This window comes from Zosterops lateralis (genome assembly GCF_965231275.1).
Source record: "Zosterops lateralis genome assembly, chromosome: 1".
Classification (NCBI taxonomy): domain Eukaryota; kingdom Metazoa; phylum Chordata; class Aves; order Passeriformes; family Zosteropidae; genus Zosterops; species Zosterops lateralis.
This window is the reverse complement of record NC_139762.1, coordinates 98,220,971-98,248,915: the sequence shown is the minus strand read 5'-3', so window position 1 is coordinate 98,248,915 and position 27,945 is coordinate 98,220,971. Positions and strand designations below refer to the sequence as shown.

The 27,945-nt window shown below is 35.0% G+C and overlaps 2 long non-coding RNA genes across 14 annotated transcripts in view; one reads left to right on the top strand and one right to left on the bottom strand.

The window, feature by feature from the left end:
* Window positions 1-27,945, top strand: part of LOC310907521 — a 97,138-nt gene that overhangs the window by 29,743 nt on the left and 39,450 nt on the right. For 3 of the 11 annotated variants that reach the window (XR_014589634.1, XR_014589635.1, XR_014589636.1), the window contains exons 3-4: window positions 5,755-5,875; window positions 6,306-6,385. This is a non-coding gene — a long non-coding RNA (uncharacterized lncRNA). Of the gene's footprint in view, window positions 1-3,525; window positions 3,688-5,754; window positions 5,876-6,305; window positions 12,656-17,629; window positions 18,558-24,310; window positions 24,741-27,945 lie in introns of those variants that run through there. The other 8 variants (XR_014589637.1, XR_014589638.1, XR_014589640.1 and 5 more) reach the window with 8 other exon arrangements.
* LOC310907552 lies at window positions 233-27,945 on the bottom strand. Of its 3 annotated transcripts, XR_014589647.1 has the most exons (4): window positions 27,845-27,940; window positions 26,836-26,952; window positions 6,246-6,357; window positions 233-2,608 (listed from the first exon to the last, which is right to left on the bottom strand). It is a non-coding gene; the product is annotated as an uncharacterized lncRNA (long non-coding RNA). The 3 variants fall into 3 exon arrangements; XR_014589646.1 differs by lacking the exons at window positions 233-2,608; window positions 6,246-6,357 and adding an exon at window positions 25,318-26,489 and having other exon boundaries at window positions 26,836-26,948; window positions 27,884-27,945; XR_014589648.1 differs by lacking the exons at window positions 233-2,608; window positions 6,246-6,357 and adding an exon at window positions 25,318-26,489.

The window sequence follows — 27,945 nt, the reverse complement described above, 5'->3', positions numbered from 1 at the left end:
AAATACTGGTATTTGCCACCCACTCTACAGCATTTAGATTTATTTGGAGTAAGTATTGCATTTGATATTCAGCACTGCTGGTAGTTTCTTTTCTACTGCATGAAAGAAAACAAAAAATTAATTGAGGCATACAGTTATTAGAGAATTTGGAATTGCAATTAAACAGAAAGATGATTTTCATGGTAGTCTTTAATTCTTATTTCTTAATATTTTACATGGGGTTTTTTGCAGGAGGAAGAAAGCTGAGAGTGAGAGATTGCACTTAAAAGCAGCAAATAAATTTTTTGGAAGTGAGCTTCACTGGATGGTGCCATTTTGGGGCAGCTGTAACAACATCACTGATGTTTTATTAAGCAGTGTTCTAATTTAATCCCAGCTGTGACAGTATTCATTCTTTTCAAGATTTATACTGAGAACTGCTTTATATTTCTGAGTGCAGCTGCATACCAAAACACATCTATTTAAATTTAGTCAAATTTTTAACTAAAAATATGTACTGCATTTTACTTTCAATTATTGCTGCAATTACATATTGTCCAGTAGGAATAGCATTTTGCACTTGAAAGACATGAATAGTACTTGGAATAAAAGTTGAAAGAAAGTAGCTTTAAAGACAGGGAATCTATATCATTATTTAAATAATAATTTAAAAAACTCTAACATGTAAATATATACTAATATGTGAGTACATATAATTCCTTAAAATTTTGTTGTATGTATGTAAAGATGAAAGAATTGAATGAGAAAAGCAACTGAGCAAAAATTGTAACTGTCCTAAATTTGCTTCAGAGTATTCAAGGTTTATAAATCTTAACTTTGTATTCATAGAAACCTTGAGTTATGATCTAGTCTTCATTTAATTCGAAATTTCATTTAATTCGACTGTTTACAGCAGAAGTCTGTGATGAATGCTAATAATGATAGAACTAATAATAAAGAAATATTTAAATAACAGCAGGAGAAACTCTGTGTCATGAAGTATCTAACACTTTATGAAATTTTACGTTAATGCTGACTGTATTATGGGTTATAATAACAATTCAGTGAAACTCATCCTTGGCATTTTTGATTGATTGATTATACTCATGGTTTTGTATAATAACTTAGAGATACTCACAGTTAAATATTTTATTATGATAACATGATATGGATTGTCAAGATCAAGAATAAATATTAGGTAATCCAGAAATGAAAAAGATGAAATTAGTTCCATTTTACTAGTTTTCTAAAACAATACTCTTGCATACTAAAGCAGCATTGTTTTAATGGAGAGAACAGACATGTAAAGGACATACCTTTATTCCTTGTATGTAAAACTGGCTAATGACAACTGGTGATTCTGTAGTTTAAGGATAAATTATACTATATTTGTTGACTGTCTTTATTATGGTGCTTCAACATGCACAAACTTTCGTGTAATACAATTAATATCTGCTTACATTTTTGACAAACAGCACTGTCCTCATGCACACACATTTGTTGGTACTAGAATTACACTGGAAAAAAAAATCTGTAGAATAACTTTGGGTCTTAATGGTTCATATTTACAGACAGTGGTGCCCATGGACTTAAGTGCTGGAGTACATAAACTGTGGTTGTTGTACTGCAAACAGAATCATGAATATAAATTCATCAGATATAATGCTGAAAGTATCAGCTATTTTTACTGGGTCAACAAAAATGCAGCAGTAACAGCACTGGTTATAAATATAAATAAAAGTTTGTGTTAATATTTTATCACCTTTTCTATTGTTTGGTCAGAAATATTTCTTTACTATTTTAGATCTATATCCTACTTCATATTATAAAGCAGTGTTAAAATCCTTAGGCAAGCTTAGAAAATTGGCTGATGAAGTGGTTTTGAAACTGATGTTTCCTAACAGACATTCCACAACAGAGGGACTCGTAAATACTGATGATAATACAAAGAAATGCTCTGAGACAAAATAAAATAGACTTCCAATTCCCTCTTTTTTCATTAAAGTAAGAGTGCATTAAGACAGCTCTTTCATTGTTTTGGTTCCCCCTCCCCCCACCAAATACTCCATTTTCTCCCTTTTCTGAGTATTCACCTAAGCATAAAATGTTCTGTCTTGCATTTTGATAATTTATGACTCTTTAAATCATAGTGCATGTCTGTATTATATAATTAAACATGCTAAATGAACGTTCTGTGCATGGTTGGACAATGAAGGAATGAGCAATTCATTTTTCATTATTAAACAAACAAACAAACCAATGACGATTATGCAAGTACAGAAGTTTCACAATGGGTCTGAGTATCAGAAGGTCTGAGATCCACAGAGAATTGTATTGAATTTGGAACCCCTAGAGGTGTGGATGATAATATAGAAAATTGATAAGAGAGGATATAAACTGCCATCAGGTTGCACTGAGTATCCTGCACATATAAAATGGATGTGAAAAGTTTCATCTTTCTGAAAAAAAAGGAGAAAAAACTTAAATTCTTGTTTGCCCTCCAGATGTTCTGTTTCTTCAGCCAAAACAGATCTGATAGATCACACGTCCCAGTATAACGGCATTGGCTTTAGAATTGCAACTCAGGTGGCATTGATCTCCATTGTGGCATAGCTAATGCATGTGAAACCTTATCAAAGGACAGGAAGCAAAAGATGAGATGTTAGGTATTTGTTAAATGCCCTTGTTATTTTAGTAGCTCCGAGTTTTCTTCAAGTGGTCTTTGTAACAGAAGACAAAATCTAGAGTGGCAACAATTTTTCACAATAGAAATTAAAAAAAAAAAAGAAAAAGGTGCAGCTTGTGGTATAGAAGTAAACATAAATTGGAGTGTTTAACCTTTTCTTATCAAGTAATTTTGACTTAAAAAAAAATAAAGAAAAAACTCTGAGATTACATGCATACATCTCCGAATGAAATTGAGTCAGGAAGTTTAAGTTAGGTATGAAAATTGTTTTCACCCATGAGGTAGTTGGGCACTGGAACAGGTTCCACAGGGAAGTGGTTACAGCACCAGCCTGACAGAGTTCAAGAAACGTTTGGACAGCACTCTTAGGAACATTGTGGGACTCAGTCTGTCCTGCACAGGGTTAGGAGTGGGACTTGATGATCCTGACGGGTCCCTTCCAACTCAGAATATTCCATGACTCAATGATTCTATGATGGCAGCATCCTGTTAATACTATAAATTAATGGTGTTAAAAATTGGAGTATTTATGTAATCAAAGTTTTTTTTCCAGCTAATGTTTTTCTAGATAAGTTTTTACTGCTACCCAAAGATAAAATTATAACTACAGCTCCCATGAGAAATAACCAAACAAGCAAAACCCAAAAACCAAACAAAAATCCCCACCACTCCCCCCAAAAAACCCAAGCAAACAAACCACAAACAAACAAACCAAAAATCCAACACCTAACTCCAAATATTAACTTCAGCTTTTTTATTTTTTTTTACTTCGAGAATTGCAAAATATGCAGCTAATGCATTTTTGTGCTCTGAACTGTTCTGCTTTCCAAAAAGTAAGGGAAGAATTATATTATTTACAGGAACCTATTTGTAATGATTAATGAATTGGTCTGACTGAATAAGGCTTCAAGCTTTCCTTGGATATTGTGGTCATATTGTGCCAGCTTTTCCCTGGAGCAGCCTGCTGGGAGTTATAGTGGAAAAGCCATTGGTTAACTCTTTTGCACCAAAGGATTTTTCACGTGGGTATTATATATCTTTTCCTCTCTGTCCTTGTTTGACAAATTATTGTACATGTTCTCAATTACCCTTAGCTATACTTCAACCCCTGCAAAATTTTAGTGTATATTTTTCTGGACTGTGTTAAATAGATACAAGCAGTCTTTCACCATCTTAATTACCATTCACTAATTGCAATCCACACATCTCTTCAATCACTATTTCTGCATTGTCTCTTCTCTTTTCCTATTATCTTCCTCCTTCATCCTTCTAAAGTTGAAAGCTGACTTGCCTCCTCATATTATCCTTTTACACTCATTTCTGTGTCTTCTTTCATCCTGTCTGCTTTCTCTTTGCTACTGTTCTTATCATCCACATAACCCTGAAATAAATTACCTGCTTCTCTAGCAAATATTCTCCAGAGGATGTTTAGAAAATTCTCCCTATTTATGGCATCTTCATTATTACCAAATCTTGTAATTACATGGAATTCCAAGTCAAAGTGCATAACTTCGACAACTATGAGCCCACTAATGAGATTATGTGTAAGTAGAAGTACAGAGACACTTTGGTAAGACTAAATTAGGGTATTAGAAGAAGAGAAAAGGAGGCTAGGGTCATAAGCATTGTAAATTTTTTTTTTTTTTTTTTTTTTTTCCCCAAAAAAAGTTGAAACTACAGCTGTTTGGTCTAGTTTATCAACATGTGTCCATAGAAGGAAAACGTCTAATAAACAACTTTTTGGTGAAACACAAACATTAGAAAACCTGTTTCCAACTCATAGATTTTTATAGATATTTTTCCACCTTTATTTTGTTTTCTCTTTTCTGTTTTAATTTATTCCTGTTTTGTTTCAACTTATCTCTTTCCTTTTTTCCTATGACCTCTCCCCACCTCAAAAAAAGACTCACCAAAAACAAACCACAAAAACCAGAAATACTTCAGTCTTCATTTTCAAAGAAGTGAAAATGTCTTAAGGAAATTATCATTCTTGTCATATCATGTTAAGAAAAGTCGGAAAGATTTGCTGTCTGTAGGATTTCTGACATTCTTCTGGCAGGTGTGAAAAGAAAAAAGAACAAAGCTATTTCTAGTTTAAGGAAAAGATGTTCCCAATGGCAAAGGAAAATCACAGTTGCTTCATTGGGCCACCATTCATTGAGCCACTGTCCATAACCTATCAGCTCCTGAATGCTGGGGTGTACTTGGGTTCTTTTAAAAGGGAAGAAAGTAGTCACAACATCCACCCACAACCCTTGCTTCCTGGTAAGAGGCTGGATACTACAAGGCAAGATTTGCTTTCCCCCTAGACTGACCAGAACTCTGGGCCCTATCAGTGACTTATTCTGCTCTGGCACAAAAGGCCCATTCGGCGAAGTGTTTGGCTTTCCAGTATTTGTATGTAACTTTGGGATGGATCAGGAGGGCACTGACATAATTTGACTCAAATTGTGCCAGAATCCCAGTTCATAGGTGTCAGCCAACTAGAACTAGTTTCTTCAACATTGACGTTGAACGCTGAGCATAAAAGAGGAATTAAAGTTTTCAAGAGCATCTGCACCAGGCTATGCTTCATAGATGGGATGAACGTAGGTCCTCCCCTTCCCCAGCATGACAGATTATGGGACTCAAAGGCCTTTTCCACTTCTCTGGCAGGAACTCTTGACTCCCTCTTCAGTCAGTGAAGGCAAATGAGACAGACATTTGCACAGGGCATCTCAGTCATCTTTCTTTGGCACTTCTCTCCGCATTACATAACCCAGCCTCATTTAATCCTCTCTTTGCTGGAATATCTTTGGGAGTTCAACCTTCTCGTGCACCCCCTGCAGCTGTGGCCTCTATGTCACAGTAAGAAGGAAAGCATAAGGGATATTCATCAGATGATGAATCGTCCTATTCACGGTTTCTTATTCAATGAGTCATCCCTGGAAATGGTCAACAAAAGAAAGAGTCTGTGTCTGCACTCCTTACAGGAATCTTTGCTCCTGAGAGTCAGAGGGCTGTGGGGAGGCTGTTGTACAAGCAACAGAGCAGTTCATTGTGTCTTCACAGATCTTTAAGACTTTTCATCTCTCCACATATTTTTCTAGTGATAAAGGAAGGGCTGCAACCACTCTTCCCATCCAGTCTCCTCCCTGCTGTAGGAGACATCTAAGCTAAGATCATCAGGCCATCTACACTCTGACTTCCCTTGCACCCAGAAGTAAGAAGGTAAAGACATACACTAAGATAAGGCAAAACTAAAATGACAGAGCAGATAACAATATTTCTAGTTTCTGTTGGGCTATTGAATTGCCCAGATGAGAAAATGTCAGATGGGTGCATGGATGAAAGAGCCACTAGAGCCAGCTGGTTACATGACTCTGCTGGACAATCCTGTGCTGGCCTGCTGTGGAAAATTATTGCTCCTCCATACACTCCTGCCACATATAAATTCAGAGCTGCTGAGAGCATTGCAAATGGCTGTTTTAGCCCTCCCACAGAAGTATGGCCTGTAAAGTTTCTGCAGTTGTTCTGACCACAATTTGGTTGGCTATGAATCTTTGATGCTTGCAATGCACTGACACAAGTTTAGAATTACCAGTGCCAATACCAACTGTGGTGGATATGTCATGAACTTTCTTCTGGTCTCTGCTTGCAGGTTTCTATGCTGAGAGGCGGTGCTGAAGAATCTCCCTTGATAGTTCATGAACCTGAAACCATAGAATGGCAATATTTGAGGTAGGCCCAAGTTGTCCACGTGAATCAGCAGTGTCCACATCATAACAAGTGGTCTGTGTGATATTGCACACCCCAGTAGTCACTTAATAGGAGGGAATGGGTTTGTAAATCTTCAGCTTTCAGAAGACATCTATCTTCTCTGCTGTAATTTATGCCTTCAACTTAATGTAATAGTTGTAGGTAGGCATATGACTTTTTGCAGGGGATTTCAAATGAAATCCACTGTGCATGGAATTTTTTGTCTTGTTGCTGGTCATTCTGAACCAACAAGACAATAATGCTTCACATAACAATATTTTAAAAATATTTTTAATTGATGCAAGAGTTCCCTAGGAAAACTGTTTTATCTCAAACTCTAAATGGGCAATTTTAGCTTTTGACCCCAGCCTTAAATCTGACCTGTCAGAATTCCTCGTATTAAGCTCTGTGGTCCTATGAAAGCTCTTACATATGCTTTGCATTCTTGTTTCCTTCTTCTAATAGTCATGCACAGTATGTGGACGAGGTGCTAAACAACTGTTTATCTGAACATCAAACAGTTGGTCTTAAAATTTTCTCAGCTATTCTGGTGCTAAGTGTTTATTGAACCAGTTTTATGCTGCTTTGGCACCACTGGAAGCTGCAATTGATACTCTTAGGCTTTCCATTTTTTTTTTTTTTTTTTTTTTTTTTTTTTTTTTTTTTTTTTTTTTAATTACAATTGAATAAGTTCAAGCAAGTGATTACTAAAACTCTCTAGTCATTTTGAAATTTCAGAAACTGAACAAATACAATAGATAGGGAATAAATTCAGTCTGTCCCATGTTGATTTTTTTTTCCTTAATCCAGTAGAAAAAAAAATAGATTATGAAGAATATTGCAGTTATTCTGAATCAACTAATTGGTATGAGATGTTGTTAACAAAGTTAGTCTTCCAAGCCAACAACCACTCCTGTACCTGCTATGGTTTTCACTGTCATAGAAATACAGAAGAAATTTTTAACATTAGAAAATCAATATTGCTAAGAAAGAAAACAATAACAATAAAAATCACCTACAGTTCTGTCAGAAATGGCAGATGTACAAATGATAGAGTGTTCTTGAGTGTTAGATGGGGCTGACAAGAGAGGTTATAATAAAAGGATGGGTTCAAACTGCCTTAGTAGCTGAAAGGTCTCAAAATGTTTATAAAATCCTTGGGGGGAAAAAAAAAAAAAAAGTTGTAGATTAGTACTGAATCACCTTTCCTGCATTCAAAATTTCTTAGGCATGAATTAAATATATATACAAGGGCCAGTTTAGAAAGCTGAAAGCTTTATTTTTCATGTTCAAATGTATTATTCTTTACAAGACTAGACTTTTACTAACTGTATGAATAAGAAATATTTTCATCATAAGAAACATTATGTTTCCAGTAATGAATGACAGTATTTGAGCTTCTGAAAATTCGGAGTTAAAAAACTTAGATGTTCTGAAGTTGCTGTAAATGTAAAATAGAGCAATTTGGCCCCAACACATTATAATGGATTTTCGCAAATCTTGGTTAAGAACTGCACAACATGAAGTATTCATACAGGCAATTATAACTGCAGTGAGGAACAGGTAGAAAGACCAGAACAGATTATTATAACGCAGAATATTTCATTTCAGTGTTCTATAGGAGCTTACTTGTGATGACTGACTTGATTTTTTTTAGAGCATCTTATTTTACATTTCAAAAATATTTCATACATTAACTCATCCTAGATGACTATTGCTTTTTCTTATTTGTAGGATTCATATTTATGTGAATACACATGAATATATGTCCACACACATACAAAATTAATACTCACTGCCTTTTTGATTTGTGGAATGCTATTTTAAAAGCCATCATGTATTTTTTTTTTTAAGTGAGACCTGCCAAGATATCTTTTCAGAAGCAGATACATATGGATCAGAATAGATTCATAAAGTTGAAACCTGGACATACATCATTGTAGCTCATTTGTCAGGTAGAAAATGGAACTTTTAACTCAGAAACATAGGCATCTTTCCTTGAGTAAAAGTGTAAGTACTGGGACTGTAATCCTGTGTCCTAAGTAATTTACTCTAATTCATATTCATTGCTATGGAGTCATGACATCATAATGTAAGACCTCAGTGCCAAGAGGATTATGTGTCCCTAAGTGTAAATCTCTTTCACAGAGCTTTTCTATTATCATTAAATACAAATCAGCATATTCTTCATGCAAAATCTTTTAGCAGCATTTTGCAAGACAGGTTTTTTTTTTTTTTCAATTAATTCTTAGACTCGTTTTTGATATAGGAAAATAATAAAATTAAAACCAATTTTGGTATATATGCAGTGAACTGTATTATTTGAAATGGCATAAAAGCATTTGACAATATAGAAAATTATTTCAGTGCATGAATGACAACCATAAAATTGTTCTTCCTATTAAATTTTGAGCTCTAAAACCTATGTTCAATTTAAAACAGAGAAAATGGATTTTGAAATTTATGCTTATTATTAAAAGGTAAATTGCACCAAACATGTGTACTAAATTAATTCTGACTCAAAACAAAACATTTTTGTTTCTGATACTGCTTTTATAAAAAAAGCAGTGTATATTTTAATGTAGTCATAATCAAATAAAATCAAGGAAAAAAAAAGATAAGTGTCAGGTGGTCTTAGTACATGGATAATTCCTCTGTATGCTGTTGTTGTATCTCTGAAGGCTGCAGACTATTAAACTGCACTGATTATACCTGTTGCCCTAATGCATTATTCATGAAATTGGCACCACAGCATCTTCAAACAGTCTGTCATTTTCCATTACTTTCCATCAAAGGAACCATATGCTGTTCTCACAGTATATTGATATCAGGGCATATACAAAGCAGACAGTCACATGGAAGCACTATCTGCTTTCACATGAGTTTTTAAATAGTTATTATTAACCACCACTTTTAATGACCTGTTTGATTATTTAGTGATTAAACTATGAAACTTCAGTGGAAAAGCGATTGATGACTGCTCTTTCTATGTTGAAAATGATTCAGTTCTCATAAACAGTTTGCCATTCAATGGAACTGCACTGCAAGATATTTCATCATGGATGCTGTACATTGAATTCTGCTTTGAAGTGTTGTTCCTCAGATATCTCTCATTACTTTGGATATCTAAGATGCAGCACTTCATTATCAGAAATCAGCCTTGTTTCCTGTCCCATCCTACGTGCAGTAAATTGTTTTTGAACAACAAGCTATTTTTTTACAATATCGCTCCTAACTTAATCAACAATAATCTGATTCTGTGCAGTAGCTGATAATCTTTCCTAAAACTTTGTGACATTCTGTGTATTCAATGACTGATCAAGAAAAAAAACCAAAAAATCCTTTAGGTTTCTTATGTAAGAATTTGACTATGCTTTTAAATTTATAATGATAATTCTACTATTGTCTCGATTTCTAAATTTCTTTATTTAGGCAATTACTTATTTTATAAGGTGATTTTTATAAATCATCAAAACTCTATATAAAGACTGCTTGCTAGTCATTGAAATACAGAGATTTCAGACAGCTGGTTTTTTTTGTGATTTTAATTAGTATTGAAATCCATTGTCATCTGAACCAGTTGGTAATAGGTTATTGGTTAATGGTTGGACTTGATGGTCTTAATGGTCTTTTCCAACCTAAATGAGTCTGATTCTGTGTTCAGTTAAATCAAGATGTTCCACTGTGTTCATAATCTAACTTTATATAGAGCTTTAAAAGACTTTGTAGGGTTAAGACAAAGAGGCATCAAATTCAAATGTGCAGAAGGAATTTTAAATGGATGGTGTTGGTTCAATTTTTCAATGTTGTTTTTATTCTTTTGGTATCCCTCAATTAAGAGTGAACTGAAAATTCAAAGTCTGGGTCCCCAATATCTGTCTCTGTTTGTCTACTCATAGGATTATTGGGAACATCTGAGGTTTGTTCAATAGAAATACTACATATACTCTGTGAGACTGAGTTTGGTCCTATAATTCTAAACTAATGCCTTCTATTAAGAGGATCTTCAAGGCAGAGGTAAAAAGGCTGCTGGGGGGCTTCTGTGTGTTCAATTTTAAATGTAGGAGATGTTTATCACACACCAAGCAAATACAGTTGGTAGCTGAGAAATGCAATTCAGCTACATCTGGATAAAGTTAAAAAGCACTTGAGCAAATAATCTGTTTTTTTAGATTAACTATATAGGACATATTCTCACATTTAATACAGTCTATATTCAAGGCATCCAATTTTCTCATATTGTTTTGCCCTTAATGGATATTCTCAACAATGTAAACTTATTTCTAGTGGAGGAAGGCAGTGCTAGCTCTCAGTAGTTTCGATATCTGCAGGCCTATGATACATGGGGACAGTTTTTACATGAACTAATAAGAACTGATTTACACTCATATGGGTTATAGAGTCGTACAGTCACACCTTGTCTTTTCTGCTTCTAGTAATGACAAATATTGACTGCTCTGCAAGCTTCACAAAAGCATTAACATTTCATTTGAGATTATGGTGAGGTAAAGGTTCAAGTCTCATCTAGTTCAGAAAAGCGGCCACATACCAATGGACTTTTCACCCTCTTCCTTCTCCCAGGGCTAGGATGCAAGTGGTAAGGGCCAACTTTACTGTGAAGTGGAGTAGGACAAGGCCTGGGAACAGCTTCTGTGGGCAAATATTTCTCCTGCAGGGACTGTGCTGGAGTTCAGCCCCTCTTGCCTGGGTTTTGCTGTATGGGTCCCGTGCTGTATTTTAGCGGCCTGGATGCCCACATGTTGTTCACGCCCATGACCCTCCCCAGCCAACCCAGGACCTTTTCTAACCTAGTTTCATTCACTGATCTTTCCCTGCCCTCCTTGATCGAGTACTGGGGACTGGACCTCTGTATGGTGAGATCCCTATCCTGTCTGTCATGCTGCCACCCATGCTCCCAGGACACCTTTCTCATGCATTTACCCATCCTCATAACTTCCTGACACCGTGTGATACCATACCAATACAACAGAGAGGAAGAAGTGTAATTCAGTCCCTCCGACCACAGAAGACATGAATACCCATCAAACAGCTGGGACAGCTAAGATTTGCAAACATCTGTGAAGCTGATGACAAAGCTGCTACATATACAGCTGGTGTACTTTGTGGCTTTTGGAAACAATCTCTTCAGTTTGGTGCTGAGCTACACTCAAGGGGTATTTTACCTTATAGAAAATTTCTGAGGAAAGCTGTTTTGAGATTTGTGGAAAACCTTCTCAGGCATTACTGTATTTCAGTAGATATCATTTGAAACTAATTACTTGTTTGCTTCTTTGTTTTGATAGTGTAGTGTTGCCAGTAGAAGGTTCACAATGATACCAGCATTTTTCAGGTTTTGATAAGGTGTTTTGCTACTGATGACACATTCCACACCATCAAAAACTTCCTCTGTCAACTTAAAATATGGTCAGTTTTACTTGTGGGGTTTCTGTTAAATGATTGCAGCACACTCCCATCCAGGGATGTGACAGATGCAGCATCATGCCTACACTATCCTTATTTTATTTTGTTGCCTTGTGTTCAGTGTAATTTTCCTTTTTTTTTTCTCCATATGTTTGATAACATCAGCATATGTTCTCTGCTATAGCAGATGACCTTTAATTGTATCTCATGGTGTGAGGCTGATGTTCTATGACTGAAGATTTACCTTGAGAATGTCTCAGTAATGTTTAATGGGTCAGTCTTTACCATTCATTGTATTTAAACTGTCCATACAAAATGCTTATGGATGGTTGGTTATTTGATATATGCAGCAGATGTCTGGTGCAGCTCAGCTCACAGGAGCATTGCTTTGATACCAGCTATAGGCAATGCTTTGAGACTCACTATTTAAGACATTTAACCATTTTGTACCAAGAGAACAAAGACAGCCTATGGGTGACTGGCTGATGTGACAGCTCTAAAAAAAGACTCAGACATACAGACAAGTGGAAAGAACATTTGCAGGGAACTCACTATTTTTCAAAGACCCATATCTTCATCCCAGCTAATGCTACATTTCCCAGGAATTCTAATGACTGTTGCTGTCCTCTGTGTGACTCCATTTTTAGGCATGTCTCATTTGGTATTCATATGATATTAGAACTGTCCCTAATTTTCCATTTTTACAACGGGTTTTACATGTTTTCTGCTAACAATAAGACTCTTCTGAGATAAAAGCATTTGTAATGAATAACATGCTTTCCCATATATGGATATGATACCTGTGCTTTAACCCATACAATAATAAACTAAACCTGTCCAAAAATACTGCCTTGTTTGTTTCCATTTTAGGTAAAAAATGTAGTTCTAAATGTTTCACCTTTGCTATTAAAACTTCCCAATTTAAAATGAGCAGCCATTTACTTGCCAGAACAGAGATCTCTATACATGTTTTTGCAGAATCCCAATACTAATGAATTTGGTTAGAGGCAAGGAGCGTACATAGAGTTTGACTTTATCTTCTGAACATTTCTTGATTTTGCCTGTGAGCAGAAAATCATGTCAGTGTGGTCTTCACTATTCAGATTACCTTTAGGGAGGACTCTTTTCAGCAGAGTCTTCTGATTGTTATTCTGTCAAGGATATTTTCAAAGCCTGAGAGAAACTACAGTGGTTTTCATTGTCACTATCATGCTTGTAGGGATGGATGACATTTCCATTTTAAACTCCCAATCTATTGTCACTTTATTCCATACAGTGATTACTAGTTTCTCTGGTGTGAAAAGAAAAAAAGGTGTCCGTATTTAGTCAAAATTAGCCAGAATTATCACTGACTTTACTGGCAGCCATTGCCTTACCCTGAAGCATCTGGGTAATGATTTCAAGACTTACTGATACAGCACTCCCAGATGATCCTGAGCTGGTTGCTGTGGAACTCTATCTAATGCTATTCTAGTTATGGCAGATTGACAGTTTAATAAATAATGTGCACCATAGCTGAAATCTCTGATGAGGTACTGAGTACCGCTGCTCAGTACTTTTTATTTCAACTCAATATCCTCAGTTTTGTTCAGTCATTGAATTATAGCCATGTCTAGGGATCAAGCTAGACATCTGCTGTTTTAAATATTTCAGTGTTTAATCCTTCTAGGAGTTTGATTTTACTTGTTTTGAAACCATGAGACTGTTATTGGCATATGATTCCTCTTTAATCAAAGTTCAGACCAGAAATCTTTACCATGCATAGCTTCTTACAGAGCAAATGTCAAAGTGACAAAAACACCGTATGACTGTCCCCTTCAGTCAACAGGTAGCTGAAAATCAATACTCCAGTGGTAAGGTCAAACTTTAAAAACAAGGAGTATTAAGGAAGAATAAGATGTTATTTGACTTTTTGATGCCATTAACATAACAACTGATCTGTTTGTACATTATAATTTGTCAGGTCATACAATTCATTTAACCAATAATTGCTTTAGAGAGATCAGCAAGGTTGCACTTCACTCCACCTGTACAATTTGTAGTCAATATATAGGTTACAAGTAGAACTCAAGGTGCTATTTCTATTGTCACATTACTTTTATATTCCTAACAGTAGCTGTTTATTGGCAACTTGACTTGAATACCACACATATGACAGTAATGTTCACTTCAGTAGTGCCCTGTCAGGGGCATCAAGACCTGTGTTCTAGAAGATGAGCACCTTTATGTCCAGTTTGTGATTGATTGACTTCCAGTAGCAGTCTCTGCTATGTCATTACCTCAAGATTTCATTTATTAAAGATACCACATAAAGCACAGAAGAGCATGAACAACTAGTTGATTACAGTGAGAAAGTGCCAATTGTGTCTTGTCTGTGAATGTAATTTCTTCTGTTATTACTGCAGAACAAAAGTTATGAACAGTGAATGAAGAGCTTTTTTTTATTTTTTTTTTTTTATTAAAAAGAGCAGTTCAGTTAAGAGCAGAGGACAAAGATCTCTAATAAATATGCATTTTAACACAGTTGAGTATTCTATGAAATTACACAGAAGATAGAACTAGAGGCAATACTCCATGCTGTAATTTAAATAACATTGTATTAGTCTTGTATATGTAAAAAGACTTGAACATATAAATACAGGCCAGGTTGAGGCATTTTTTGTACTGTAATAAAAGTTTGGATGCAGTGTGTGTATCGGAAGAGACCTGTTATTATGGTGAATGTAACTAAAACTGCTATTCAGCAACAGCACAGTTTTTATGATCATTTTCAACGAGGTGTTTGTTTGAGCTGTACATTTTCTTCTCTTTAGTGAATACTTTCAAGTTATTTACTTTGAAATCTATCTTCCTTTGGTACTATCTCTTCGTTCATTTTACATATCTTGCGGTCATATAATGAAGAGCCCCTAATTTCAAATGGAATAGTCAATGAATAGTGGAATTGCTTATCTTGCAGTTAGGCAAAACAATCCCCATCTTATCCATCATCCCCATCAAAACAGAATCCTAGGTCTTAGTGAAAAGATAGAGCAATTAAGCTTTCATGGAGGAAATTCTACCTGTTACTGAGATGTTCATGTGAGCTTTTTTTGTCATTTGTTACCTTACTAATGGATCTTTATTGGAAAACAATCTTGAGTGGAATTTCATATCACCACAGCTTCTATTTAGAGAAAATGCATTCATTTAATCTTCTCCCCTTGCTTTGAACTCCACTTCAAACTGAATTTTCATAAAACACCATCTTCAATAGAGGGCATCACAATAAAATAAGAAGACATCTTTTAACTTGCTCCAAGAAATCACTATGTCAGAAAGAAATTAGGAATAATTTTAAGTTGTTATAGTAAAGCTCCCTTGTTCTTATACTTCCAGAATATCTTTCCTTCCATTTTTTTTTCTTGTTCTAAAAATGAGTATTAATACTCCAGCTGTGATCTCTACACTAGCAGATGTGGTCAGAAAATTTTCCACTGGTCTGTGGAAAAATTGGTGCTAAGATGAAGATGCAGATTGTTGATCCGCAACATAAAAAGCATGTTAAGACACTAAATGGAAGTTCCCCACACTCCCTTATTTCTATTATTTGCAAGGAAACACCATAGTTTTCCAACATTTGAGCTGTTATTCTCATATCAATATCATTTAACTTAGACTGAGGGAGGTATTTCTCACAAAACAGTTACCCTGAGAACATTAGAAGCTATTCTGCTCGGATTCTTTTTCATTTTTAAGTTCTGTTATTCACTATCAGACTAAGTTAATGTTACACTATAAAAAGAAACAAGGAAGGCCAAAATAAAAATAAGATTGGAGCTCTTTCTTGGTTAAACACAAATAAATATATTCCAGTGTCTTTACCTATGTACTGATGCACTCTAAGATTTATGCAATAGTTCAAAAATACAAAGTAGCATAAAGTACCTTTTCTTTACTTCACAAATTAGAAATGGCCTATTTTAAAATTTCATCTACTTACATTAATAATGACTTCATCAATCCAAAATAAAATTACTATTGATCTTATGGAAATGGGATTTTTTCATCCTCTGTCAAATTTTACTATAATTTGAACAAAGCCATCCAGGCAAAGAAGGAGACATACACAGCTTTCTATTACAACATCTCAGCACGGGCTACCTCTTGTCTAGCTTTGATAACACTGAGATGTCTAGACTCCATGAAATATTTTTAACTAATAGTTTTACTCAGCTAGATCGTAACACAATAAAAAATCCCAGAAACAAACCACAGAGGAGCCTTACTCTTTACTTGTCATTCCAAATTGATTGGTGACTATTTAGAGAAACATCAAAAATAATGTATCTTCACAGAGAGTTTATAACTACAAGACACTACATTAATACGACTCCTAAAAAGAAAATTGTTTCAAGTCCTGTAGATAAATAAACGAAAGCTAACCAAAAGAATAATGAGACCTCCTCTCCCTAACATTTAGAGAACTATTTGATAAAAATTAAACAAAATGCATGGTCCAGAAGTGATAAAGAGGTGAATGTTGCTATTTTTTAACATCTCAGAACAATTTTTTTTTTCATTTTTTTTCCCCATGTTTGCTCTATTGGTTGGGATGAGCAAGAGAGGTAAAGAAGAAACAAAATCAACTTTGATTTTCATATCTAAAAAAAACCCATCTCTTTTTTGACAATGTTCTATATATTTAAAATATTTTCTGTTATAACTTTTTCCTAAGTAAGGGACTTTCCCATTTAGTCTTCTATTTGACACTACTGACGGTGTGAACAATTTGTGGTTTTACTTTCTATTCTTGTCAGCTTTACATATGCTGTGTTTGATGCACAATGAAAGTATCTACTTTAATTAGTAGAAGGATGACATAAAAATTATGTGTTTTGGGAGCGATGCTAAATGAGGACAGATATTTAAACCTCTTTTTAACTTCCAATTAGATATTTTTGCTAGGATATGCATATTTAGAATATTTTAATCCTAAGATTCTGTGAATTTTTTTGTTTGTTTTTTTGGTTTTGAAGTTTGTTTTCCGGTTAGCTACTGACAAAGGAATATCATCAATGAAAATGACTGGAGGGGCTGAGACGAATTTTAGAAAATATTAATTTTGTATGGTAAACAATCACATAAGACCTATTGTCCCATATAAATCAGTTTATACTTGGCATTTACAATTCCAGTCATAAGCTGTAAGGAAAGGTATCCTGATCATGATCACAGCGATATAAAAATATAAAGATCTCATTAATAACATTCTTTTTAGGAACCTCACTGTCACAGATCTATCTGCATTTCTTTAACAGATAATTTTTACCTAATTTTAAACTACCTTAATTTTACCTTAATTTTAAACTATTAAAAATGTTGTTTAGCATCTGTTTCTTCTAGTAGAATGATATACATTAATATACTAACACTTCACATTAATGTAGGGTTCTTTTCCTGCTAAAATAGAAAATTTTCTACAAAATAGGGTATAAAATAATTTTTCCTTGCTCCAAGCGATTGCAGCTGAATTTCATGGCTTTGCATTTATTGTGTATGAAGAAGTAAAATTTCAGGACAAGAAACAGTGTTTTTTGTAGTCAGAAACAACACAAGGTAATCTGGAGGTGCTAGGAGCACTGTGTGCAGGAGCTGTAGTTTTCATTATATTTGTTTATAGCAATGAACTCCCTAAATGCCATGCTGTGGCAGATGCAGTAAGTAAGCTGCACATTCACCTACTCTTTCATTTGAAAATTGTGGAATTTTATCTTGGGATCAGAAACTGCACTTCAAGAAGATTTGCTTTTTGAGCAATTTCAGGACATTGTTTCCAGTGAAGACAAGGACTCCGAAATGACCTTTGAATTCACTGCAAGAACGTAAGAACAAAAGGGATTCATATATTTACAGCAGGCAGCACATCATTCATTCATTGTACTTTTTAGAGATAAATATACCCCTATATCTTCTTGTGCTTTCCTTGCCTTCCTTTTTATTTTTTTTTTTTTTTTATTTTTTTTTATTTTTTTTTTTTTTTTTTTTTTTTTCTTTTCCTCTCTCATTACTGTCTCTTAATGACTTAGACAAATTCCACGGGTTAAGAAGGATTCAGGAAAATGTCTGCTCCTTTCTGTTTTCTCCGTACCGCTTGACACTATGTTCAAAGACCGAAGTTAATATTTCAGAACTCAAAAAGAGTCCAGGAGTTCACAAAACCTATTGTATCTATTTTAGAAATAGCAGTATTTATTGTGAATGATTTTCCAAACATAAATTTTAATCCTCTAGTTAGTATGACATCTAGAGCTTAACTTTTGATTGCTTTTGAAGGAATAGAGAATGATCAAGTTGGTAAGTAAATGTGCTCATTACAAATAGTTAAACTAATAAATAAAATAAAGGAAAAAAAATAGAAACTTATCACTTGGCTAAGAGCTTTATGATAACAAAGCCCACACTTCTACATTTGAAAAAAAGTGCAGAGAATCTATCTGTGGCATCATGACATAGGAAATATTTCTGATGCTAGAAAGTCACAGTCCAGCTGTAACTCATCATTACTGCATCTGCTGTTCTTATGTTTCATTTTCAGGCCAAAGCGGTGTTTCACTTATATAAATTTTCTAATTTAAAACATCAAATTAGACTTCAATAAGTCCATACTTCTTTTTAGTATTAAAAACATGTTCGGAAAACAAGCTTGTCTAAATACACAACACAGTGTTTAGTATTAAGCTCTATTTCTCTTAAAAACCAAACCCAAGCATCCATGGGTTTCACCCTCTGAGACATGGATGTCCTCCTGTATGCTATCATGTAAAAACAAAACAAAATATGCTTCAGGATTCTGTTTACTTATCATCATGATGGGTTTATTCTAATTTCAAAGTCATACTACAGGGAATTATCTCCAAAGACTTTGATTGTTATATCTCTGCCCTGATCCATGATGTTTTCTAGGGGATGAATATTATCTTTTTAATTTCAGCAGAGAAAAGAAGAGAAGCAAAACCTTACTATCATCATGTACACTCTCAGGTCATAAAAGTATGAAAAAAGCTGTAAATCCCTTTCCTTTCACAGAGGCCTATAATCTACGTATATATTATCTTTGCCAGATATTGAACATCATATGGTAAAAACACATGTTCTCATTCAGAATCCTACTGAACATAATGAGTTTTAAAATGTCACACTAATGGAGCCTGAAAAGATGCTATTTTCTCTCAGAAGGAGACCTGCTGATATCTTGGATACTTTTATAACAGTCCCAGGAATTCCAGGGTAAAATGAATCTACTTGTCAATAGAACAATAACGTTTTTAACTCAAGTACATGTACAGATACTCTACTTATGTTTGTCTATTTGCTACTAGCAATAGAAAATATAAACGTGAAATATATTTGATCTTGAAAATTGATCTTGATATAATGTTGAGATAAACATGTTCATACCCTTCTTTCCCTAAGTAGTTTTCTGTTTCTTAGCTCTTCCCTGCTTGGATACATTCTTAAATATTTGATTTTCTTTTAAAGGAACAGCACAGGTCTCTGCAACACATAAGGCAGTGTGACTACACCTCTAGTTTTCTATTTAATCCCAACTATTAAAAGATTCAGGAATCACTCAGATGTCATGATGTGACAAGCTAATGGAATACTGCAGAAGTGGAATAAAGAGAAGAATACTTGAAGATGCAGAATTTGTCTCCTTTTAGACAAACATTCCATACGTATTTTCTGGCACACTTTTATCTCTGGACACAAATAGTTTTATACTTTTCTCCAAAATATCAGTGCCATAGAAAAGTAAACGAATAGTATCAAAGATGATATGGATTTTCTTTTTATTCTTTCTTATGCAAATGATAACTTCACAGAGCATGACAAAAGTTAAATTCCATCTGGTCTAGATTCAGTTCCACTCATTAGGAAAGAAAAGAAAAGGAAAAGCATATCCCCAAAGCCAAAATGTCTTCTTAGAAATAAAGTCGAATGTTGTCTTTTTCTTTGAAGAAGATGATAAGAGTAACACCCAAATAATATCCACTCTTTGATAAGGTTGCAGACTGTTAGAAGAGTTAGGTGTCAGCTTCTTCACCAGCTGGCAAAGAATAGGCAGGAAAATACCTTTGCTAAGACTCTGGATGAATGGGGGCAGGAAAGGGGAACAAGAAGGGGCAGAACATTTCCTTTCTCTTGTATTTTACAGTAAGGTTCTATTTAAAATTCACTCCTTCGCAGTATTGTAAATATCATTATCTGATTATTATGTTTTCAGCTCTTAGGCAGAAATGTAGCTGGGGAATTATGGTTTTGATTGACATGCTACAGTGCAGACAAAAGACCGTGCTGAAGTGACATTTAATAGTTTAAATGCTGCAGTTGTTGGTTTGTTTTTTTTTTTTTAGTTTAGGGAGAAAATACACATGCATACGAAAATATTAATACATGGTATAAGGTGAAAATATTTATTGATAAGACACTTAGGAAACCTATTTTCTAGAAGTCCTCTAACATAGCTTTGGCAAACAATGATATGATAAATCATAGAAAATAAAGAAGTTCATTGCTTGCAAGTGATAGGCAAAGCTTTCAGTTAGTGTGTATTAAAATATATGAAATTTATAAAATTAATTTCTATACAGTGAGTTCACAAAATGCAGGTTATTCAGACACTTTCATAGCACTGAATGCTTCACCCTGTATTCACTCAGAAGGGTGCCATAAAATATCTATCTAGAAGGTCTAAAGAGGTGAACACACAGGTATTTTTAAAGTGGTTTTGCCCTTTTTCACTTGTATGGAATCAAATATTTGAGATTACTTTTATATTACACGGGAACTCTAATACAGAATAGTTTTGGGAGTTTTTTTTTTTTTTAATTTTTGTTTGTTTGTTTGTTTTTTGTTGTTTGGGTATTTTTTTTGTTTGTTTTGAAATAAGCAACACTAGAATAACTTCATTTATCAGTTGGTAAATGTGAACTCTTTAAGTAATTTAGGCCATGGTATAGATGGTATAGGAATGGGAAATTTAAGATTATGCAAATTACTTTTCCCCTGAACATTCTTCCGTCTGTGTTTCTATAAAGAAATATGAAGAATTTTAGTCAAACTTTCTGTTGGCAAATTGTGACTGTATCATAACCCTCAGGAGCTCTTCTAACAACCATTTCTAACTATGGCATGATATCTCTTCAAGGACACATAATAAAACCTTGAATCTCAGGTCAGTAGCCATGGAATGTTTTGACTCTTTCTAGCTCAGTATCACCTGATAGTCCAAAAATGCCCAGAAGCAGTGAAGCTGCTTAATTAATTTGTACAGATGATTCCTGTCAGAGGTCAAGGAAGGTGGTGATTATTGCTTGACTATATAAATAAATGGGATTAAGTGTCCTATCTATGTGATATGACTGGAAAAAATCCCCAATAGCTTCATGTTTAGAAGGCATCACTGAATGTTGTTTGGAAGAGATGCAGAAGTTTTTGTGAACTAAAGAAGCCTGTTCTGCTTATTTGGGAAATATGAATATGGTTGTCTTGTAGATTCAGAACCCTTTTCATTCATATGTCATTCATTTTTCCTAATATATTAGGAAACTAAACTAAACTCCTAAATAATTATGCTTAAAGCTAGAGTGAAAAGACCTATGAGGAGTGCAACAGGCTACTGATTGGGAAATTCAGATTTTTATAAGCTGCACTGTAGTTCTGTCAAAATCTTATTTCTGTGAGTCCTCAAGCCTATAAATTGAATAAGGAAATAATTTACATGGATGTACGTTGAGAAATACATGCAGGAATAACACTGTGCAGGGGCTCACACCTGCATAACCATATTTTCTACTTTCCATTCATGATGGATGCATGTATTATGTTTCCATTTTCCTGTGAAGCTGGTAACATGAAGACTGTGTATAGGAAGGATGGTGATTCTTGTATTTGTAAAAAAAATTATGGCATGAATAGGAAGTGTTATGAGGATATGACACTGTTTGCAAAGCCTGCCTCTTAAATGAACTTACTGATAGGGAGAACCATGGTAATAAAGCACACAGAAACTATGCCATTTGTCATTTCTTGCTGCTGATGTGACTGGAACTTATGACTGTGATCTTGCTGTGTGTTGGTGGAAATAGACAAGACATTGACATCTTGGCTCTTACACATATTTAATTTTACCTGACCTTTGTCGTTGTATCTAGCAAATTCCTTAGGTTGCATTGACAGGAAGTCAGCATGGTTAGAGCCATTAAATTGCTTGAGGAGAATGTGAACTCTTGTGCCTTTCTCTTTCAGAGAAACGTTTCCTATCATCCATTTTCCAGAAGGAAAGAGTATGCAGGATCATTTACTCATCAATTAATCACAAGTCATTTGTGAAACTAATTTTTTATCAGGATGTATAATTAATGACATCCAGTCTGCAAATACTTGTGTTCAGCAGATAAAACTATAGACTTCCTATTCCAGAAATGAGAATTCTAATACATACAAAGGTCTGGAAAATGAACCTGCAGTGAGGAAAATGTGCATTTGTCACTCATACCTCAAAAATGTAAGAAAAATATGGACATTGATATCTGAAACAGGCTTACTCTTTTAACAAAAACACTGAGAAGACTTAAAAATAGATGAATGCTTTAAGGGCTTATTAAGTTCATTTTCCCAGAAGTTCTGAGCTAAATTCTTCTGCAATTCCAGTATTACAGTAAACCATTTATTCTAAACACAACAGGAAAAGAATATCTATCACTTGGATATTTTTAAACTGTCTCCCATAATACATTCCTGATAAATGAATCATTGTGGGGCCAGGCTATAATGGGGGAAGAGCACCACCAATGAAAGCACTATTGTCCCGGTACTACCTTTAATCTCAAACTGCAGATGTACAGATAGCCTTTATTTCCTTGGGAAGGAAAATTTCTTTTTTCTTTCTGTTCAATTCATTTGCTTTGAAAGCACAAATACATCCACACATATTTTTGTCTGAGTTTTACATCAAAGCACTTATTAAAGTGAAGAGACATTGACCTTGTGTTCCTTTAATATTTCAATCATATTGAGTCACTACCTAAGTAACGCTGAATTTTGTCTTAATTCTCGGTTGTAGCCATATTTGGCAAAGAATCAGGCTATCAAAATACAGATTTTTGAACCACCTTCCTATTACCAGAGAAAAGCTAATTAACTGGTTAAGTGAATAAATAGCATATAAAAATAAAACTTTAAAAGTTATTTGTGAAGAACATCAGGGTTAGTGGAAAGTGTAGCATTTACCATTGATTTGGGATTTGTTATAAATTTTAGCAGTTGAGTTTGAAGCTTGAGTGGTCAAAGAGTAAACAGAAAATATGCCTCATGAGCCCTGCTCAACAACCAAAGGTACTTCAGCCAGTAAAACAAAAAACAGTTCAGCGTGAAGAACTCTCATATTTTATTTTCAATGAATATAGGATCAGAAATCATTACTTCATCAAAAAAACCTTTTAGCTCATTAGATATACACATTTGAAAAACTCCAAAAATGTCTTACTTAACATTACATCCAAGCCTATTCTTCCAAAACAGTATATTTCAAAGTTGCAATAATTCATTGAGAAACGCATAAGAATTCCACAGAACTTTAGAAAATAAAAGAATTTTTTGGTTAGATTGAGAAACTCACAAAGGTTGTCCAAGTAATATATCAATGTACTTTTCTGACATGATAGTTAGTCATGACATGGAATACAGTTGTGCTCAAATTGATACTAAAACATTCCTGGAATTCAGACTAGTCTTTGAATATGAGAGTAGAGTATATTTTGAAACAGAAATAAAAGATATGTCACTCAAAGCAATGAAGCTTTTCCTCATCATCCCACACACATGCAAAAAATCTATTATAAAAGGAAATATTATGAAATTTTTAATTACCCTAACTTCAGAGTGTAATGAAGTAAAAGCAGGCGAATAAAAAAAGGAAAGGTCATACTAAATGTGTATGAACTAATAACATAGTCAGCATAGACTTCTAGTATAACAGAAGTGTCTCTGATAACATTTTAAAATGAAATAATAAGTGTAAATATTTAAGGCAACTAATTTCAATAGTATAATTGTCGAAAAATGTACAGTGCTGCAAATATAATTGCTGCACATATTCATGCATATAGTTTTCTAATTACATATGCAAACATTTGCTTAAGAAGTACTTCAGTCAATCGGAAAGAGATTGGAAATTATTCCAAACATTTTAAAATTGCACATTATTTCCTGAAAGCTACAGTGAGATGTTTAAATACAAATATTGACAGCATTCTCCATTAAAAAGGTAATTTTAAATCATAATACATTCAAAAGTACTATTAATTGTTTTCAGTTTTACTAGGCTTGGGATGAACTAGATTTTCTTCATGATCTCGAAATCTGATAGTTTTCTTGCCACAAATACAAATTTTAAGTTTTCATCATGCTCCAGTTGCTCATATTTTTGTCTGTCCTCTACAGATCAAATGGCAGCTGACCTCTTCCTGAGCTGTGAGCCACAGAACTTCTTTTTCAGTTGTGCACTAAAAATTCTGTTCTGCCTTTGGAACTCTGGATATCATCTTGGTCTGGTCTGTTTCTCTGAGCCAGCCACTGTCAGAATCACAAAAGCAGACAACCATGACCCTCATCCAACCTGCAATTTCCCTCTTCTACTTCTCCAGAGTGGAAAAGAGGTTCCGCATCTTCAAAACCAGTTGCTGTGCTGGTACTAACAGTGTTGTCTTCTGGAATTCCCAGCTGTTAGTTCAGGCCTCTACACATGGAGGGCCATTCTCAATGTCTTTTTCAAAAACTTGACCCTGTCAATCTAATGCCAGAGCATCACCGTTACGAAGCACACACACAGATAGTTCCTACTACTCTGAAATGTAATTTCCTAATAGAATTAAAGTTGTAATTTCCTAATATAATTAAAGTTAACACATCCAGCCAACTGTCAAGTGAATAGTGACACAGCTTTCTCCTTTACTAGAATAAAAATCCCAACAAAAGCATTCAAGTACACCTAAGATATAAATAAAGCTATGCAAATACTTAAAGGGTATGAACAAATGACTCTTTCAAGTTCCCTCAAGTTAAAAACAGTAAGGATTTTTCTGAGAGTTTGTATATAGTTTTTTTCAACTACAGGAATTACTACTTTAGGTCATAGCCAGCATGGATTCATGAGGGGAAAGTCCTGCTTGTCAAACCTGGTTTCCTTCTACAAGAGGGTAAATCACCTGGTTGATCTATGAAAGCCAGTAGATGGAATCTTCTTGGATTTCTGCAAAGCCTTTGATACTGTCTGTCACAGGATCCTTCTGGACAAAATGTCCAGCACACATCTGTGTCCTTAACACAATTGGATAACTGTGTTAAGTGATGTGTGAACAACTGGCTCATGGGTCAGGCACAAAGGGTTATAGTCAATGGGGTAACATCAGACTGGTGACCTGTCACTAGCTGGGCTCTGCAGGGCTGACCATACTGGATTGGGAGGAGTTGTTGACTCCATTGAGGGCAGAGAGGCCCTGCAGATGAGCTAGACAAATAAAGACAGATGGGTCATCACCAACCATAGCAACTTTTACAATGGCAAATGCCAGATTCTGTACCTGGCACAAGTCAACCCTACTTGTGTGTATAGATTGGGGAACATGGGGCTGGAGATTAGCACTGTGGAAAAGGACCTGGAGGTCCTGGTCGATGGCAAGTTGAACCTGAGTCAGCAGTGTCCTGGTAGCCAGGAGGGCCAACCCTGTCCTGGGGTGCATCAGGCACAGCATCACCAGCCAGGAAAGGGAGGCTTGGGGTCACATGGTCTGGCCAGTCTGCAGAAGGAGAAACTGAGGGAAGACTTCGCTGCAGTCTTTAACACCCTCAAAAGGGGAAGAGGAGGAACAGGCACTGATCTCTTCACTCCTATTACCAATTGCAGGACTCAAGGAAACAGCATGAAGCTGAATTAGAGGAGGTTTAGGTTAGATATCAGGAAAAGATTTTTACACCTGAGGTGGGTTGAGCCCTGGCACAGGTTCCCCAGGGAAGTGGTCACAGCACCAAGCCTGACAGAGGTCCAGAAGTGTTTGGACATTGTTGTCAGGCACAGGGTGTGACTCTTGGCGTGTCCTGCAAAGCACTAAGTGTTGGAGTCTGGGATTCTGATGCATCTCTTCCAGGCCAGCATATTCTATGATTCTATGTCTTTATTTCTGTTTTAAAATCTCTCCAGTGTTTTAAGAGCCTTCTCAAGATGTGGATCTTTGTAACAGACACCTACCTTTGTGCTCCTCTTTCCTAGTTCATTAATTACCTGTTGTAGTTATTCCATTGGAGACTATTGCAATTCCCTATTTAATTATCTACTTAGTCTTCTGGAGTCTTTGGATACTAGTATAGCCCTCCCTGAAATAGTCTTTCTGTACACACAGCTTGCATTGTTTTGTTTTGAAAGGAATATTTTTCTTGTCTTGGCTTACCGAGTGAACCATATCTTCTTGTGGCAATGATTTGTACTGTTCATTATTTAACCAATTACAGAATCTTCATCATCTTTAAATTATTGACTGCAACCTTATTTCTTCTAGGCCATTGACAAAGGTCAAAATAATGTAGGGGTCAGGAATCTGGTTTTTCTCAGCTTCAGCCATGGGACCTTGAAGATTTAAGCATATTTATTTAGAAATTCTTTGTGGTAAAATTCTGTGGGGGGGTTTTCTATTATTATTATTTTTTGTTACATCTAAACCCACAGAAATTTAACCTTTTATATAACATTGAATTTCATTATGTTTAAGATATAGGTACAATACTAAAATACTAAATAATAAGTATAATACTATAATACTAAAAGTACATATTGGAACAAGTAATTTTATACTTCCTATGTGCAATCATGACTGAAATGAGATTGTAAGAAAACCATTTTGAATTATATAAAGTTTGCCTCAGCAATACAACAGAGTACATTAAAAATGCATAAAAATATTTTTGTAACTTACATTTGAGTATTAGTGTGTGGGAGCAAAGTTTTGGGACAGGAAGAGTGAGGCCCTTCTTGAAGGTCCTTTAATGAGTCTAGACTCCAGTTTCCCATGGTATTTTGGAGAAGCCACTGCCTGTAGTTGTTACACTTTTTGAATTAAGAATCAAACAAATATTGAACTGCAACTTACATTAACATATTTCTGCCACTAACTTCATTAGGCCTAATTTTCTTATTATTTCCACACAGAATATAGGAATGAGATTCCTATAATTATTATATTCATGATTAAATGTGTATTTATCTTTAGCCTGACTGCATTTCCTGACGTAGCTATCATTGTTCATAAGATGCATCGCCTCAAGTGCTGAATAAGTTATTTACTCCTATATTCACAAAAGGTTCTGTAGATATATACCTTCATATAAGTAGCATTTCAAATCAGTCATGTTTTCAACAAGGTTATATCAAGCCACAATCAAAGAAAGCTACACTTCTCATCCCTTTCAGTGCATCCTTAACTCCTCCTTACATTATGTCTGTACTCTCCCTGATAAGAAAACCCTTCCTCTAAACTATAGTGTACATTAGTCTTCTACAACAGTTCCAGCCTGTATAGGTAGGGAAAAAATGCATATATAAGGCACAGGTGCCACAGATTTTGGCCTGAGCCTGTCATAGATGTCCTGTCTGTTATGTCCAATAGAAGTCTCTGCTTCCCCAAAGGCATGGGAGAAAAAAAACAATATTTCATATGTTCTTTACACAGGACTCCAAGCCTCACAAATGTGCTTTACATACTGAGGCAGTGTTCCTTCTGTCCCTGAACCAGAGAATGAGTGGAGGTGAAGGAAGGTGCAGAAGCACCTGTTTTCTGCACTCTGGAAGGAAGCAGAACAGAAAGAATAAAACTGATTCACCTCAAATTAAGGCTGAGAGTATTAGGCTTTCACAAGAATATGTCGCTTCCCACTGCCTCAGTCACAGCTTGTGGCATTTACTCAAAGAGCATTAGGCACACATACCAGCATATCTGTACAAACTCCTCAGGGACATGTCAGCACCATACCTGGCTACAGCATCAAAGTGAAGAAGGTGACATGTGTCTGGCACAAAAGCGTATATG